The sequence below is a fragment of the Salvelinus sp. IW2-2015 genome, linkage group LG4q.1:29, assembly GCF_002910315.2.
Source record: "Salvelinus sp. IW2-2015 linkage group LG4q.1:29, ASM291031v2, whole genome shotgun sequence".
Classification (NCBI taxonomy): domain Eukaryota; kingdom Metazoa; phylum Chordata; class Actinopteri; order Salmoniformes; family Salmonidae; genus Salvelinus; species Salvelinus sp. IW2-2015.
Genome location: NC_036842.1, coordinates 25,490,802 through 25,496,002, shown reverse-complemented (window position 1 = coordinate 25,496,002; position 5,201 = coordinate 25,490,802). Strand labels below are relative to the sequence as shown.

General features: G+C 40.8%; 1 non-coding gene across 1 annotated transcript; it reads left to right on the top strand.

The window, feature by feature from the left end:
• The first annotated feature begins 4,003 nt into the window (after positions 1–4,003).
• Positions 4,004–4,075, top strand: trnaa-ugc (transfer RNA alanine (anticodon UGC)). The gene has a single exon. It is a non-coding gene; the product is annotated as a tRNA-Ala (tRNA).
• Positions 4,076–5,201: the final 1,126 nt, after the last annotated feature.

Here is a 5,201-nt window from a genome sequence, read left to right as displayed (position 1 = left end):
CTCATTCAAGGTTTTTCTTATTTGTTCTACCTTTTCTTACATTGTTAGAATAATAGTGAAGACTCTTCGACTCTGTATGGTAGCGCTGTGTATATTGCTCAGGTTATCATCGACATCTGTTCTGGTAATCCTGTGTAATATAGCCAGGTTATCATGCGACTCTGTACTGTATCCTGTGGTAATATAGCCAGGTTCTCAATCGACCTCTGTTATCGGTATCCTGGTGGTATATGCCCAGGTTATCAATCGTTTACTCTTTACTGGTCCCGTGTATATTGCCAGGTTATCATCAACTCTTTTACTGGGTATCCCTGTGTAATCCAGCCCGGCTTCACTCTCATCGAGCCTCTGTTTCTTGGTCTCTGTGTACTATGACCAGGTTAGACCTCGAGCTCTGTCCTCGGTATCCTGTGTATATCAGCCAGGTTATCATGACTTGTACTGGTATCGCATGTGTATCTAGCCAGGTTCATCATCAACACTCTGTACTGGTTACTCCTGTGTATCTACAGGTTTCACATCGCACATCGTACTAGTACTCCTAGTGATTCATAGCGCAGGTTATCATCGCTCTTTACTGGTATCCTGTGGTATATAGCCAAGGTTTATCATTACTCATTGTGTCTCTATTATTACTTTTATTATCACGTGTTTTAACTTTTCTTTTATTTCCTTATTCTTCTTCTCTCTTGGCATTGTTGAGAAGGGAAAGTAAATAAGCACATTTCACTGTCAGTTTACACCTGTTGTTTACGAAGCATGTGACTGCTGTGTCTGCACCTGTGTTTATCTCCTACATGGTGAATGGTCCATCGGTGGTCAGCAGGTCCAACTGCCCCAGTCTTTGTGTGAGGTCCATTTTTTAACGCTCTGCTGACAGTTTGGTTTGACCTAACACGGCCTGGTCTGGTGTTTAGCAAAAAGTATAACCAAGAAGTGAAAAGTAACCATGAGAATTCCACATAACATGAATATCTCATGTATAATCGTTTTCTATTTTGAGTATTTCACCTGTTTAGAGCAGCAAAACCATGTTCATCTATTTGATTTGAATATATCTGGCTCCTTTGACCATCAAAGAGACCCAGTGCTCTTTCTAGATCTCAGCAAATATTTTTGATGCCTGACTGATGTGATGTAACAATGTCTCCTAGGTAACACGCATGAAGCCTCTACATTCCTTAAAAAGTGATAGCTATCATTAAACACTTTCCCACCTTCTTTGATATCATCAAGCGAGGATGAGGCGAAGCAATATATTTTTCACTGTTTCAAGATTTTGACTGATGTATGCAGGGTGATTTTAGTATGTAATCTTGGTGTACATTTAATTTTTTTAGATGCCATGTCAGCAAAGCCACTACACAACACAACACAATACATGAATTGCACTATAATGGTGACAAAGGTGCCCACAAACTGTTGTCCGGGCCTACATAAGGCTGTCCCACAGCAGAGTCCCAACAGCAGTCCCAACACCTTACCACTGGGTACACCGGGCTATCACGGAGCCTTGTCATGGCAGCGAAACAGTTCATTCAGCCTCATTTACTGCCTTGTTAAAAGAAACATAGCTGATATGGCTGACTTGCTTAAACAATGTGGTTTCTACTAGCAATTGAGATGTACAAACTATGGCATACTGTAAGGGGATGACACGATCAGATAAAAGGCAATCCGTGAATTCCGATATAAGACATTAATGAGCGAGCTAGGATGGACATAGTCAATATAACTATTTGTTCAGCACTTTTGAAATGTACAGTGACAGAATTCAGAACATTGGCCATCTTACAGTATTCTCCTTTACACCAAGTCAGAACCGTAGGATATAAAAGGGGGCATATAAGCAGACAATGAAGCTCTTACAATATTCAATGATTACATTTCTCTAAAACAGGCTATAGGCTACATGTGCACCACCAAGTCAGAACAGTTGGCGAAATTATGAGGGGAAAAGGTACCAAATTATTAGGGTGAGGCATATGGGCTACTAACAACTTACTACACAACACACACTTAGTATTACTCTCTTAGCTACGGTATATATATCTCCCTGGCATATTACATAATTTATGCAGCAGCATACAATACCTTTTTGGACTCACCTTGTGATGTGCTGTGCTCACTTGAACAGGAAGGTGGCTCGGCGGTCCTTTGTGGTCAACATTTGTTATTAAACTTAGTCATCAAAGTCTGGCATTCTCTGGATTTATGGTGCTTTCAAGACAACTGGGAACTCTGAATCATGATGACGTCAGTGATCTTCAGGTCGGAGCTCTAGAAAGAGGCCTGAGTTCCTGACTTGCAGTTCCGAGTTGGATGACCGTTCAAAACTTATTTTTCCAGTCGGAGCTGGTATTTTTCAGAGTTTCCAGTTGTCTTGAACTCACTGAAGTCTGAGATTTCCCAGTTCCGAGTTTCCAGGTGTTTGAGCGTGGCAGAAGTTATGCTGGATTGACAGCATGGCCAATGTTGAATGTTTACCCTTTTAAGCTTTGAAAAAATAACCTTAAACTCAAACTTGGGACCACACAAGGCAATTAGCCACTGATTCCTTCCAAACCACTCATTGTTGAATTTGCGATTTCCAACTTGTTGTGTAATGTGTATGTCCAATGGCTGATGAGCACCGATACGTTTTATCTATAATTTCTGTTCATATGACAAGGGTTGAAAAGGATTTGCCATAAGATTGTTGACTTGATTCATGGTGATGACTGCTAGCTTGCTAGCTAAGATCAGTCCAATCAAAGCTACTGTAGATATAACGTGATTTGATGTCATTTTATCTGTGGCCAATGACCTTGAGCCTTCTTGGATGGGCACTTCTAATGTAAGTCTATGGCAGTACCCAAGGGGCTTGAATGTTTTTGCTCTACCCTTAGAATTTGCAGTGACTAGTGTCCCCATGAGTGACAGAACACTGAGCCAATCATGACACAACTACAGAACATTAACAACCCCTACTATCAAGGCACAAGGCGAGACCCAGATGCAGACATAGGAGGCAGATGGTTGGAGTCTTACAATGTTTAATAATCGAAAGGGGTAGGCAAGAGAATGGTCAGGCAGGCGGACACAGAGTCCAGAAACAGGCAAGGGTCAAAACCAGGAGGACTAGAAAAAGGAGAATAGCAAAGGAGTACAGGGAAAAACATGCTGGTTGACTTGACTAAACATACAAGACGAACTGGCACAGAGAGACAGGAAACACAGGAATAAATACACTGGGGGAAATAAGCGACACCTGGAGGGGGTGGAGACAATCACAGGAACAGGTGAAACAGTTCAGGGCGTGACACCCTATGCTCTGTATTTTCCGCTGGCTGCACTGAAAGCACTGAGCTAGGCGGAAACATCTGCATTTTGGAGCTGCCTTACTCAAGAAAGCTAAAAAGGGACCATGTTTGTATGCGTCTTTATTAACTCAATATTATATATATTTTTTTTTTACATTGTTTGCAAACTGATATGTGACATGTATTAATGCCAAAATAACATGCAAAACAGGCAACCTGCCCTGAATGACGGGTCGCCACTGGATGTATTGGAGCCCAAGATACTGAAATACGTGGATATTACAATGCATACACAATAAGACATTCAAGTTGAAAGCACAAGTAAAATTCATGATAACAACATGTACATTAAGGAGACTCAATGTGTTGATTAATGTTCATTTACCACCATCTTTGATGGCYAAAGATCATATCCAAATATAGCCTTTCTTTGGTGATATCAAATCTCTGGTGAAATCAAACGTTGAGGTCGATGTCACGGTTTATACAGTATGTAGTATGGAGATACTGCCATCTTGTGGTAAAGGTGAAGAACAATCTTCCCGGTATTCTCCGTAGGCAATTTAACTATATTCTCTGCGATAACGGAGTATACTTTTTTGTGGAAATGGCAACTGCAAAAACGTTATTTCAATAATACATTCAATTACATTTCCAATGCATTATTTACAAAACCTTATTGTTTCTCTATCTGTACGGAAGGGGATGTAGCTCAGTGGTAGAGCGCATGCTTTGCATGTATGAGGCCCCGGGTTCAATCCCCGGCATCTCCACAACTTTTTTCAAAATTTTTAATAACCCATTGTTTGTCCAAATCTCTATGGATTTCACCCGTAGTTTAGCATAGCTAAGTGTTATTGTCAAACAAAATACTAAGCAATACACACTGCATATTTAAACTCAGACTTGTGTCCGATTGTGACCACTCAGGGCTCCCCCTCTGCATGAATACAGACAACTGAGATTGATGAAAACACAGAGATTTTTGGATTGTATGTGCACTGTGGACGTAAGGAATCGGTTGAAAGTAAATATGACAAATGTAACATTACAGTAAATGGTACAGTAAGTAAAAAACAGATGGCGCATCCTGATGTCCACTACAGAAGACATTTATGAACAAGCTCTTATTTAGATCTTATTTAATCAGTGACGTGTATTCATGGATCCAAGGGAAGCCAGGCTTCCCCAAAAAATGGACCAAGAAAAAAAAAACTATAATCATTTATCTTTCGTCTCTCTGTGTTTCATAATGTTCCTTAAATTCGCAAGAGGCTGAAAAAGCATCCGTGCGAGCGAATCAGCGCCCCTCTGTCTATGTGTAGGCCATCTCTCTGATGCTGTCTGTTGTCTCCTATCAAATCCCATTGAGAGCATACCTTATTGACAGAAAAACTTTAATTGTTGCATCTCGTTGTGTTGTTGTCCTCCGGTGGCTAGCTATCTAGCAAAAATTGGCCCTTTCCTAAATTAGACATGGATGGAGATAGGGATTTGGACTTGTGGTTTTACTTAATTCTCCCTACTAGCCAATGGGCGATTCTGATCCAACCATAAATTCATACATTGTTGTGCCGCTGGCCTGAGTGGATGGAAGTTCAATATGTAGCTAGATGTAGAAGACGAATGTTAACTAGCTAACGTTGCCCATGAATGTAAGTTAGGCTTCTTAACCCGAGGACAAACCATCCAGAAAAAAAAAAATTCAGTCCACCACTGATTCCAATGGCTGTCATGTTTAATATGAAGGGAAAACCTCCCAGATTGCAGTTCCTATGGCTTCCACTAGATAGAAAGAGTTTCAGGCTTGTTTTTGGAAAAATGAGCTAGAATTTGTAGTTTTTCTAAGTGGCTCCCATTTTGGCTGTAGTGTTTTAACGCGCGTGGATGAGAGCGCGT